Source organism: Stigmatopora nigra, unplaced genomic scaffold (genome assembly GCF_051989575.1).
Source record: "Stigmatopora nigra isolate UIUO_SnigA unplaced genomic scaffold, RoL_Snig_1.1 HiC_scaffold_26, whole genome shotgun sequence".
NCBI classification, from domain to species: Eukaryota; Metazoa; Chordata; class Actinopteri; order Syngnathiformes; family Syngnathidae; genus Stigmatopora; species Stigmatopora nigra.
In genome coordinates, this window is record NW_027551605.1 from 966872 (window position 1) to 980540 (window position 13669).

The 13669-nt window shown below is 36.9% G+C and overlaps 2 long non-coding RNA genes across 5 annotated transcripts; one reads left to right on the forward strand and one right to left on the reverse strand.

Annotated features, from left to right (window-relative positions):
• Positions 1 to 1006: 1006 nt before the first annotated feature.
• LOC144192456 (uncharacterized) lies at positions 1007 to 11308 on the forward strand. Of its 4 annotated transcripts, none has more exons than XR_013325129.1 (6): positions 1007 to 1123; positions 2025 to 2081; positions 2693 to 2738; positions 3114 to 3175; positions 3269 to 3419; positions 10476 to 11308. It is a non-coding gene; the product is annotated as an uncharacterized LOC144192456 (long non-coding RNA). The 4 variants fall into 4 exon arrangements; XR_013325130.1 differs by lacking the exon at positions 10476 to 11308 and adding an exon at positions 3497 to 3583 and having other exon boundaries at positions 3114 to 3207; XR_013325128.1 differs by lacking the exon at positions 10476 to 11308 and adding an exon at positions 3497 to 3583.
• A 152-nt stretch (positions 11309 to 11460) lies between these two features.
• On the reverse strand, positions 11461 to 13660 carry LOC144192442 (uncharacterized). The gene is made up of 3 exons (XR_013325122.1): positions 13523 to 13660; positions 12528 to 12605; positions 11461 to 12433 (listed from the first exon to the last, which is right to left on the reverse strand). It is a non-coding gene; the product is annotated as an uncharacterized LOC144192442 (long non-coding RNA).
• Positions 13661 to 13669: the final 9 nt, after the last annotated feature.

Here is a 13669-nt window from a genome sequence, read left to right on the forward strand (position 1 = left end):
TGAAATTAGTTGTCGTACAAATGTTTTCTACTGATAATGTGACTTGTTTATATGGTTCAATCCTCCCACATATAAAATGGATCATTCCACTCTCCCCTTGCTTCTTCCATCGGAGAAAAAGTCGCAGCGTCCGGTGGAAAATTATCGTAGTTGACTATTTTTAGCTCTTTAAATAAAATAAACAACTGAGAATATTTACAAAAAAATGTTTTGTTAAACTAAAGAAAACAACAAACAACAAAACCTGACTTTTCTTCCTTGATATGTCAGTGGTTTCAGTTATTTTTTTAAATATCAATTACCTCTAAAGATTTTAACATTAAAAATTATGCCTGTTAATCATGAACATGGGGCTGTATCTTACAGACACTTCAGTGTGTGCGTGAGTCTTTTACCTCAACAAATGTTTAGGTTAACGCCCACTTTAGGTGGAGGCAATAAAGGCTTTAAAAATTGAGTCAGAATAACGAGAATCTCGCTTTTTTTCGGGCCAATAAGGAGAACTGATCATGGAAGCTTCAATAATGTCTTAATGTCTATATTTTTGCTAATACTTGTCTCACCAGATCTTTCAGACTAAAGAAAACACATCTCACAATAGCCATAAAATAGTTATTGAGTGTTTGATTGATTCAGACGTAGCAATACTGAAGGTGTATATGTGAAATTTCCCCCAAAATAAACACAAACAATACTACATTGTTTTCATAATGACGTGCGTTAGTATAAAATGAGCCTGAATAGTAAGGCTTAAAAAAATACACACATTAGGCCACAGGAGGGCGATACCGTTGTTTCTTCCGTCCAAATCAACTTCCTGTTGCCAATCTAAATCGTTGCGTAAATAGTTTTAAAACGATTAATATTGGAGAACATGGCAGTTTTTTCATACTAATAGTTTACTATTACACTTTATTGTGAAAAATATGTATTTTATTCGTGTGTATTGTTTTCGTATCTATTTTTAATATGCATGACAAAGGTCAGAGTTCAATTAGCCGCCATTATTTAAGATGGAGGATGAGCGACTGTTCGGTTCGGCAGGACGCCAGAGAGGCTCCGAAGTGACGAATTTCTGAAGAAAGACGCGATCAAGTTCATTTTTAACGATGCAGTGCATGTGGTAACTTGTCATTTGGGGATTTCGAAGTTCCGATTCTCGTTTCAAGCTTGCATTTCGACCCGATCGTGCTCGGCTCGCCTGATGCAGCCGCACATCGATGACTACTGCAAAATGTTTGCAAACAAATTGGCTACATCGCTTTAACTATAACTCTTTATGTTTAAAACGAAATCATTGCATTGTGTGTTTCGGTTGCTCAGCGAGGACAGACTGCTGGAAAGCAACTAAAATGTGGCCAAAACGATAAAAAAGGAGCAGCGTGTCGACTCCATAACTATATAGCTATTTGTCCGTCAAGTGATTCGTTTTTCAAATAGTTTTTATTTTCTCGATCCGTTTAATAATTGTCATCGTTCAGTATTCAATGCGTCGCTCAATTTGCTTGGTTTTCATTATGATACATCCAAATTTTTAATGATAAAACTACTTAGTCTGATGTTGATAATTTGCACCCAAACAAAGTGCCTTCAGTGTATCTGTAAGGGATAAATGGTACACTTAAAAAGACTATACTTTTAACCTGAGCTTTTCCTTTTTTTAGTTTTAATTGTGGTTTTGAAAAAACCTGAGTGAGACTTTGATTTCATAATAGCGCAAGGGTCATTTTTGACTCAAGTTTAAACATTATATGGTAAAATAATATGTATGAGGAGAAAAGTGAAAGAAATGAGTCTTTAGCATATTTAATTTCATAATTTTTTTTTAAATGATAGACTGATTAGAAAAAACTCCTCCAGGAAGAAATGTCATCAAAATGGTTAAATAAACGGTAACCTAATCACATTGCAGTGTTTTGTAGCGGTTTAAAGTCGGTGAAATCTGTCAAAATCAATGTAGACCTTTGAACTTGAGGCAGTAAGTGTTGGAATATGTCTTAATTGTTTTTTTCTTTCTGTTGCAGTGGGATGAAGCTGAGATGGCACTGGAGTAAAGTTATGAAGGGCCTTCCTAATGACAGGTAACCTTTTGATGTTGATAGAAAAAAACTAATGTAGTAGCAATGTTTTTTTGGACAAATTCTGACTAAGATATTTGTTCATAGTCCTTTTTTTTGGTTGAAATTTGATTTACTAATCTCCAGTCTACATTTAGTTTTTTGGTGCTCTTCCCGATTCAGGTAAAACCTCACTTGTAAATGGTTAAGTAAAAAAACATTCGCAAGGTCTTACCTTTCTTTTTGAAAAAAATGCATAGAGTAATTCTGGTGTAACATCCAGCACTGATTTATGCATTTTTTCAAGATGGAGGGTAAGACTGTGCGAATGTCTTTTACTTGACCATTTGCAAGTGAGGTTTTACCTGATTTTGGTGGAATTCTGGAAATAAAATAAAAAAACATTTGCAAGACTCTGCAAATGTTTTTTTATTTCCAGAATTGCACCCAATCTGAGGTTGGCTACAGCACCCCCAATCCAGGTCAAACTTCACTTGGAAATGGTTAAGTAAAAAACGTCGATTAATTCTGGTGTAACATCCAGCACTGATGTATGCATTTTTTCAAGATAAAAGTTGAGACCTTGCAAATGTTTTTTACTTAACTTTGTATATTGACCCTCTTTTTCTTTCCAGAATTCCACCCAAGTCAAGAAAGGCTACACCACTCTCCCTGATTCTGGTAAAATCTCACTTGCAAACGGTTAAGTTAAAAAACATTTGCAAGGTCTTGCCTTTTATTTTGATAAAAATGTGTAGACTAATTCTGGTGTAACATCCAGCACTGATCTATGCATTTTTTTCCAAGATAAAAGGTAAGGCCTTGCGAATATATTTTTTACTCAATCATTTGCAAGTGAGGTTTTACCTGAATCGGGAGAATTCCACCCAAGTCAGGTAAAACCTCACATGCAAATATATTTGTAAGGACTTGCCTTTTATTTTGAAAAAATGCATAGATTGGTCCTGGTGTAATAGCCAGCACTGATCTATGAATTTTTCAAAATAAAAGTTAAGACTACTAAACTTGATGTATTGACCCCTCCTCTTTTTACAGAATTCCACCATTGAACAGATAGGCTCAGATGCCTTAATTTTCTTCTCTGCTGGATGGTCAACGTAAACCAGTCTGACATTTTTCAAAATAAAAGGTAAGCCCTTCTCATTGGTTTTTTAACTAACTTTGTGCCTTAATCCCCTTTTGTTTTCCAGAATTCCACCAGGGGGTGGAGAAGATTTGATTTTTTTACGATGCTGGACCAATGACGGGAACCAAACTTTTTCAAAATAAAAGCTGGAGCTTTTATTTTCTGGATTTCCTGCTGGTGACAGGAGGAACTGCTTCATCTTTTCAAAATAAAAGGTGAGCCCTTCTCATTGTTTTTTGAACTAACTGTGTACTGACCCGCCCTTTTTCATTTTTCGAATCTTTTCCACCAGAGGGTGGAGAAGATTCGATTTTTTACGATGCTGTAACACCAGCGGGAACCTATCTACAAACTTTTTCAAAATAAAAGCTGAAGCTTTGTCAGGTTCATTAATAATTACCTTCGTCCGTAATTATCAATAACTGCAGGAAGACATCTTATTCAATTATTGACATTTAATTAAATAGAAATGGATTCAACAGATAGCCTCCGGAGGGGAGCATTACAGCAAGTGTCACCTTACAACTTCCGAACGTCTCCTCGAATAGACGTTTTCGTCCCATTCTTATGGTCACAAGTTACAGAGTTGTTGATCATTCCATCACGTATGAGTAAAAACAACATCTGGGACTACAATAACAATCAAAGTATTTTACTAATAACAAAAACAGGGACTAGACCTAACAACATTTAGATTAGAGTAATTATACAACCTCCTTGACCTAAGAATCATATAATATAATCATAATCATATAATCGTTACATACAGAAAAACCCGAAGTGTACGGTTACATAACGATAACAATATTCTTGTTATTGTCCGAATAGCCCTGTCCTCGTCACCAAGGGCCCACCAAATCTCAAGGACCCAGATTGGGTGGATTGTTTGTATAACCATCCTGGAACAGGCTGTCTAGGTTAAAGATGACTTGGTGTGACCTCAAGACTTTTGAAAAACAGAAAGAGAATGATTTAACAAAGTAATGAATTAATACAAAGAAAAGAAAGAGATTGATTTAATAAAGAAATGAATTAATATAACAATTATAATAGTAAAACAGAATAAACCCAACATTCCCCCGTTTTTATAATATGTATGTTATTAGTCATTTCTTAGTAATCACTAAATGGTAATGTCGGGTGACTGTGATTTTTCCCGCCTACTCCTTACTCCCATGGCTGGTCTGAAAGAGAAAAAACATAATTATATTCGTCCAATTTGTCCTCGGATTTACCGTACTCCTGGACCTCACTGCTTTCCCCAAACCGTCCCATAAGATACAACTCATGTACTTTAGAATTTGTAGGGGCAATTTCAGTAGTTATAAGTCGGCTTAGCAAGGAGCGCAAACAGGGGATACTACATCACCCACACAATGTTAGGATAGCGGTAATTGTGCCTATAGTCCAAATCTTTAGATTTTCCAAAGGTCTTATCCCACCAATCTGACAATGCGGACGTATCTACTCCAGAGTGCTCTTGCATATTGCGGTTCAGTGTTTGCAGGCCAGTAATGGCCCTGGTGAGAGATCCACTGGGTGACGCGTTGTTCGGTATGAAGGTGCAACATTGTTTTCCAAACATTGCACACACGCCCCCTGTTTCAAGGATCATATCCACCGCTATGCGATTCTGGAACGCCATCAGACTGGTAGCTGCCAGTTGTTCCTTCATGGCCACAAATCCCTGTTCAGTATAATTTCCAAGTTTTGAACATTGTAATGTAAGTAATTTATTCTATCCACATTTTTGTTTGGGGTGATTAGAAGGAAGATAGACTCCCAACCTGCTGCGATCTGATTAGCCAGCTTATACTCATCTGGTACGCCCCGGGGGATGCCAATCGCATCAATGTATGTTGGATCTCCTTCCCTCCATGCCTCTCGACGATGTCGGGAGGGTCGACCCTTCACCTCCGAATTATGAGCCGCCAATTGTATCTCCTCCACTGTGGATGGAAAAACAGACACCGGTAAGAGCAGTGAGACCAAAGTACCTAGTCCTGCCGCGTTTCGGCAGGAGTCGTATAATTTATCTACCACCCCGCTACCATAGGCCAGAACGTGGTATCAGGGGTGTAGTTTGTTTTAGAACGCCGGTACACCACGTCTCATTTATCGCCCCCAGCTTCAGACCATGCCCTGTAAGGTTTAAGCAGGTAAAATGATTAAACAGTGGAAAAATTGACTTCCTATTTACCGCGTAACAGGATAAACACTGCTTCAATATTTTTTCTTGCCAAGTAGGACACGTTTTTTCATTTGTAAAAACACTTTTCCCCAAATGAATGGTGATTGAGGGAGTTGTTAGACCCCATCGTATTTTCCCTTGTCTGGTAGGTTATCCTAATCCTTTGTAAGATGGTTTAGTCTCAATTGAAACCATATGGAGACGTCAAACCCAATATAAAAGAGTTCCCTATAGTTTTATGGTATTGCTTGCTGAGCAATAATCTTTTCAATTAATATTGGTGTTTCCCGTATCTTATTAAGTCAGAAAGTTTATCTTACCCGTCCCCTCAATGTTTCAATTGAGACCACCCTTTTACCAAAGTAGCTCCACCTAGTGCTTGCCTTCTTTACACTCCATTAACAGCGCCCAATTATCCCCCGTTTGGGAAATCCCTGTTTCAGAAATAAATTTCACAGGTTAATATGTCAGTCCAAGCTTTCCAATCTTGACCAATTTCTGCAACAAGGCTTTTCCCAATCTTCAATTTTTTTTTTTTTTTTTTTGCTGTTAATGTACCACACATATTTCCCACCATCTCTTTTTGTATGGCAACCGGGACGTCGCCGGGTCCAAATATATATTTTCATTTTGGAAATTTGATTTAGTAGGTAATGTTAATTAAATGTAAATGTATATGTTTCTCGGTTTACCCTCCCGTAAGAAGGTGTATCCTCAATTGAAACGCCTCCGCCTTTTTCTCCAACTGGAGAAAACAACCCTACTGTGGAAAGGAATAGAATCACAATCATCATTAATCTCATTGCCCCAAAAGCAATAATTGTTTTCAACATGACTTTTTGTCTTTGTTTAGGGAGTTTTCCTCTTGAAACGTTTCAATTTAGACAACCTTCTTACTGTGGGAAAGGTGCATCCGTGTCCCCTTTCAGTAACAAGGACCCTCCCACTTTGCGTTGCTCCGATGTTTCTTCTTTTATGCTGCTTATCAGCATCCAGTCTTCAAGAATCACCGTCGCTTCGTCCGTTTCCTGTTGACAAGCAAAATCTCCCTCTGATAGTCTAAATTTGGTGTGTGCGTTTTTTTTTTTTCTCTGATAGATTCGCCTCATCATCCAATTGTCATTGTGTAGTGAATAATAACAATTTGTAAGGTCTACCAAACAGGTCTTCATATAAGGTCCGCCAATTGTGGATGGTAGACAACTATTATATTAACAAAATGGGAGCCATTATCACTATAAATAGTTTCTGGAATTCCATATCGTGGAATGATATCCATATGATCTAATAAAAATAAAATAAAATCTATATGTATTTTTTGAAATGGATATGTGGGTATGCATATAGATTTAAACCCTAAGCCTTGTAGTGCCGTTGTAGCAAGGCCACCTCCCCCTTGTCGAGACATAGGTCTTCCCTTGACTCAAGCCCAAATTATTTTCTTTATTGATCTTTTATTGATAGATTATGTCTCGGTGGTCTGCCAATCAAAAAACACAAAAAGACAAACTATCATTCACGCTCACACTCATAAACAGAAGAATTTAGTGTGTTCAACCAGTCTAGCATCCATAATTTCATTTTGTGGGAGTAAACTGGAGTACCCGGAGAAAATCCACAAATTCTCGAGGACGCCATGAATACCCCACATTCCGGAAGGTCTGGATCCACCCCGCATTCATTAGTAGATCCTTTAATATACACACCCCCACTCTAGCATTTTAACCGTTTGTAAAAAATTACCTTCAAGTTTCACACAAAGTTATATCCTTTTTAATGCTATCCGTTTACCTGTTTGTTCCCCGAATTGAGGTGGGAATAGTTTCACATCTAAAGTTTTTATTTTTTACAGCCGCCATGACCTAATGGCCCCCTATCATGTTTTTGGAAAATCCCAATTCCCTCTAATAGCATGCCAATCACCTTTTAATGCGGCCATCCAATTTTGTTTCTACTTGTTTCAGGTGATAAGATAATCTCCCCCATTTGTAAAACTAATTCATCCACGCCTATTTTATACAACATGACGCCTATGGCCTTTATTACGTCGCCTTGACTCCAAATTCTATGAACCAAGATAACACGCCTAATTTGTAAGCGAATTTCGCCCATCCCATTTTGTTCATAGACAACCCATCTACCTAAAGCGTCACTTGTTTCAAAACATGAAAGGCCCCACTAGAATTCGTGCATCCAGCGCCAAATAGAGCCTATTTACACATTTGTCTCAAACTTGTTTTAGATATGGGGTCCCCAATTTCCCAAAATTTCCCAGAATTTATGTACTACCACATCCTGTCAAAAACCCAAAACGACTAACATAACCTGTTTCTAAGCCAGATTCTGGAATTTGGAGAATTTCTCCTTTCCCTCCCTTATCTAAGCTTGTTATTGTCACTCGTTATCACTGTAACATTCAGGCGTATTAACCCCATCGTTGCTAAAGTTCTAACCAATTTGCATGCCCTTAAAGCCGTAAAAGCAACGTTATTTGGTTGTATCAATTGACCAATGCTTATCCAATCCGTAATATCCTTAAAGTCATCAATATGACCTGTGACAAAGCATATTTCCTCCTGCCAGGACAACAGACAATGTTCTTTCAAGTGCACTTTGAAAAACATTCCATGTTACTCCATTCTTAGGGAAAATATGCTCATCCTAAACCAATTATTTTATTTACAATTCACCTAATTATTTGGATGAATGCCATGAATTTTATCATGCCACTATTGCATTGTAAATTTCCCATCTGATGTCGTTAACAGCCAAATAATTCAATACCTACTATACTTTGTAAATCACCTCATATGATGTTTACTTAAGACACGAGTCATTTCCCATAGCCTGTTACCAAAACAAAAATCTACAACAATTAAATGAGACAAATCAACCTTTTGTTAGACAATTCCTAATTACAAACTTTAATGTTTTAAAAACGTTATCGTCACCAATATACCATAATATTGTAAATTTTGTCATCCTGGCCTTTTATTCTTTTAAACAGCCAACCTCCTGGATTAAAGTATTTTGAATAATCAAAAAATTCTGAAATAGTATTAATATTATTTTATCCTCCAAAAGCTAGTTTCCTTTAACTAAGAGCCCTTTGAAATCCACAATTGCTCAAAAATGACTATTTTGGTCTATTTCCCAAATCCAAAGCTTTTTACCAAATCAACCTTTTACTGAACAGATTTTCTATCCTCTTAATACATTTCATTTTAAAACCCAAAATATCAATGCGAAAGCATTCGCATAACCTTGCATTTCTTGCAGCCCATGTATTGTTCTTATTCTGAAAAGTCCAAACAGAAAACGCAATTAGCCGTTAACTATGACCTCCACTCTTGCTGCGAAAACAGCATTGTTATCTTATGTTTACAAACCAGCTTTTTCCCTGTGCCCAAATACAACGCTTTTTAGAGAAGACAACCATTAAAACGTCAAATTAACCCCTCTTCCGATATTCAACTACATAACAATATTTTTCCAAGACCCCATATATCCAGAATATGTATGCTGCAAGCACAACAATATGGCAAAAACCCATTTTCTGCCCTCAAGTTTGCTTCAGCACCCCCAAGGCCAATTATTATTATTATAATGTCTTCACGGAAGGGATCACAAAATTTTAGTCGTTTACACTGTCCGAACGCTCCCGAAAGCCCAACACAGTTAAATCGTCTGCCCCGCGGCCCACATGTTTCACTCCCATCTAATCAGCAGCCGCTGCACCAGAAACGCTTCCCCCGCAGTTGACACATTTTTTGGCAAGTCTAGAGCATAATAAAAACACAGGTGACATTCCCTGCTAAAATTTAAATGATCATTTTGTATATATTCTTTTGTCTTTTTAAACACCATCTTCCCGTTAGCGGACGGGATCAAAAACCAAGCTGCAATAAGCCATCACATTGCTGTAAATTGACAGTACATATAGGTTATATTAACAAAGCACCACCAGCACTTGGAAATAACCATTCTAATTGTTGTTATACAAGCCCAAGCATCACAAAAAACCCAATTTAATTGTAATCACAAAACGTCATACCTGGATTAACCAAATCAAATACCAGTGTCCCCATTAATTTTCTGGCTCCCTTTATTTTTGTTAAACTTCCTCCGCGCCCGTCACCTATCTCGGTAAATATTTTCCCCGTCAGCCGAGGAGGCCCCGCTATTTTTTCCTTACCAAACAGTACTTTCCCGCCGCCACGGTCTTAAATATATCCCCGTTATCCGAGGGAGCCCCCACTATTTTCCCAAAATAGTATTTTTAACTTCTCCCCGGCCTTATTTCGCCATTAGTGTCTGTGGAACAAGCTGTTACACTTTTATCCACTCACATATTATTTATATATGTATATTACCTCCATTAGTGTCTGTGGAACAAGCTGTTACACTTTTATCCACTCACATATTATTTATATATGTATATTACCTCTATGCATTAGTGCATATATTATCCTGCATTTTATGCATTTTAAGCTGGCCAGCAAACCCATATTTATTTATCCATAAATATAGCTGTGTAATATTTTTAAAGCGCTTTGTCTTACCAATTTTTTTTTCCAATCCTTACAAGTTAGACGTATTTTTTGGATCGTCATCCAAACCCGCCTTACAACACGTGTTTCCCATATTTTACTTTTTTGTAGTGAGTTCGTGTGCCTCACAGAGTTAACTTTATTATATCTATTTCTATTATTATCACTCCTTCGACTGTATTTCCTAGGCTTATCTTAATTTTACTGCAGAAACCACACAAACAACATACAACGTATATTCGTGCCTACCCTTTAGACACAGGACACTCCCCGGCCCCAATATTGTACCTCTAGTACAATATATTCGTGCCTACCCCTGAGACACAGGACACTTTCCAGCAAAGTGCCCCACCGTACCTGCCATTGACTAGTATAAACACAGGGTTTTATCGCCGTCACCCAGGACGCGAAACCAGCCCAACAATGGGCCTCACATACAATGTCCCTTTAACGCATTTGTAAACACCTTCACAACATGCAGACATTAATGTGGACTTACCCGAGATCCATCAGATGTCTCCCTCCAGCAGGAAAAGTCTTCAACCGCCGAGAATCCAGGCGCCCCCGTCGAAAAACTCCGGCCCACCAAGGGTTTTGAAGACGCCGTGCGCACGGTCACTTACCAGATGTCGAACAGCAGCGCCTGGGTTCTCGCTCCGGTATATTGACCTCCATGGCTCAGAAGGACCAAAATGTCAGGTTCATTAATAATTACCTTCGTCCGTAATTATCAATAACTGCAGGAAGACATCTTATTCAATTATTGACATTTAATTAAATAGAAATGGATACAACAGATAGCCTCCGAAGGGGAGAGTCAGCAAGTGTCACCTTACAACTTCCGAACGTCTCCTCGAATAGACGTTTTCGTCCCATTCTTATGGTCACAAGTTACAGAGTTGTTGATCATTCCATCACGTATGAGTAAAAACAACATCTGGGACTACAATAACAATCAAAGTATTTTACTAATAACAAAAACAGGGACTAGACCTAACAACATTTAGATTAGAGTAATTATACAACCTCCTTGACCTAAGAATCATATAATATAATCATAATCATATAATCGTTACATACAGAAAAACCCGAAGTGTACGGTTACATAACGATAACAATATTCTTGTTATTGTCCGAATAGCCCTGTCCTCGTCACCAAGGGCCCACCAAATCTCAAGGACCCAGATTGGGTGGATTGTTTGTATAACCATCCTGGAACAGGCTGTCTAGGTTAAAGATGACTTGGTGTGACCTCAAGACTTTTGAAAAACAGAAAGAGAATGATTTAACAAAGTAATGAATTAATACAAAGAAAAGAAAGAGATTGATTTAATAAAGAAATGAATTAATATAACTATTATAATAATAAAACAGAATAAACCCAACAAGCTTTTATTTCCTGTTTTTCCTGCTGGTGACTGGAGGAATTGCTTCATTTTACTCAAGTTTTTTTCAAAATAAAAGCTTTTAAATGTATGCATGTGTTTTTTCTTTAAAAAAAGATGCAAGTCATAATCAAAGTTAAAATATTTTATTTACAAGTAAACATTTTAAATTTGTAAAAACACTTAGAAAAATTAAATAAAAACACTTAGAAAAAAAAAATGCACAAAAAAAGGAAAATAAACACTTAGAAAAAAAATGAACAAAGAAAAAGGAAAATTAACACTTAGAAAAAAAAAAGAAAAAAACAAAAACACTTAGAATATTTTTTTAAAAAGCTGAGGAAAGAATACTTAGTCAAAAAATTTAGGGGAACAAACACTTAGAAAAAAAATGAACAAAAAATAACAAATTAAACACTTAGAATATTTTTTTAAAAAGCTGGGGGAAAAACACTTAGGGAAAAAAATTGAACAAAAAAAAGCTGGGAGAATATCCAAAAATCAGGGGAATATATATTCAGCATATATTTTCTTTAAAAGCTGGGGGCATAAATAATATTTTAAAAAAAGGTTGGAGAAAAAACATTTAGAATGTTTTTTTAAAAAGCTGGAGAATTGTTTTTTTAATAGCGCAAGGAATAAACCATATTTTTAAAGAAAGTTGGAGCAGTTAACTCTTAGAATATTTTTTTTAAAAGCTGGAGAAACAATATATTTAGGAGTTAATTTTTCTTTAAAAACCAAGGGGAGTAAACACTTGGAAGAAAGAATAAACACTTGTCTTGTACTTGGGAAATTGACTTAGGAAAAATCTACTTCAACAAATGAATTTTCTAATCTTTAATAATATCCTTGTGGACTTTACCTATATAAGAAGTCACAACACCAAGTTAAGTTCAGTGAAACCTCACCATAAAGATCAGATATCACATCATTGAGTTCCACAAGATTATAACGTTTAAAGCTTTGATTTAGTTTGGATGAAGACTTGGATACTTTGCAATAAACAAATACATTAACCTTTGAGGAGCCTGCCAGTCATCTCTTAAGTGCAGATATGCCACAAGTGGGCAACCTGCAAGGAAGATCGTCTGAACGTGGACCTGATGTGTGCAAAGAAGAAAACAAAACTTAATATAAAGAATCAAGATTCAGCAAAAAGGCGGAATGTTTTTTTTTTTGCTAAATTAGTTTTACCTTGATCTGGCCCAGTCTCCTCTCCTTTACCCTCGAGGTCATGTGTTCTGGGCACTCAGGAAGAGCTGCATCTGGATGCTAAAAAAGGCAGAACTTGATTTAACCACACTAGTAGGGAGTTTCAAAACAATTATTGCCATGCAAAACAATTATTGCCATGCAAAACAATTATTACCATGCAAAACAATTATTGCAAGATGGAGAAATCTTACAAGAAACTTGGTAATATACGATCAAGATAATGAATAAAAAATAAGTTAGTGAGTGCTAAGTGCTGCGCTATTCTTTTGCCTTTTCCAGACAAGGCGATTAAATATACAGTGGCGTTGACACAAGAAAGTTGACACAAATTTTTGTATCCATAAGTTTTTAGCGGAAAATCAGAACAATTGCAAATTGGAAAAGGGTGTTTAGCACAAGATCAATTTTTACATTAAGGCAGTGGCTCCTTAGTAAGAAACTATGCCCACGGAGCAACTGTTTAAATAATAATCATTAAATTCCTATTCACCTAATGTGAAAAACTATCAATTGGCATTAAGAGTTAAAATTTCAATACGATTGGTTCAATTAAATTAATGTTAAAAAAATATTAGGTTAACAGCTCAGGAGCCGATGCCTTACATAACAGTCGTGCTGCTGGCTGTCATTTTGGAGCGAGTATTTACCCATCAGACTTCGTTGATATCTCGAAGTTTGTTTGATTAGATTAAAAGTCATTCTACAAGAATGAATCATGAAAGAAAACGGACAATAATACGCTTTAAGCCAAATGATGAGCGTCGCCATGTCACTAATGCTAAGATAGCATTAGTCACATTCGGCGCACACCGAGGGAGGAAAGAGAGCTCTAACTTAAATTGTCGACGGTGTGTTGAACCTGGCATTAAACTAACAGATTCTTCGGCGTTTTGGGCTCAATCGATTCCTAAAAAGTCGCATGGTAGCGCAACAAAAATGCACTTACGCCAGTAAAACGCTCTACAAGAACTTACCTCGTTTAGGTGCTAGTCGTTCGACCGTCGGCAGAGAAATGGCTGCTTCGAGAGGGCGATCCATAGCGGATGTGCGTAATTTACGCACCTGCGGGGGTCAAAGGCGAAACCGCGCCCATATCGCCATGTTGAATGTGGAAAAGATGG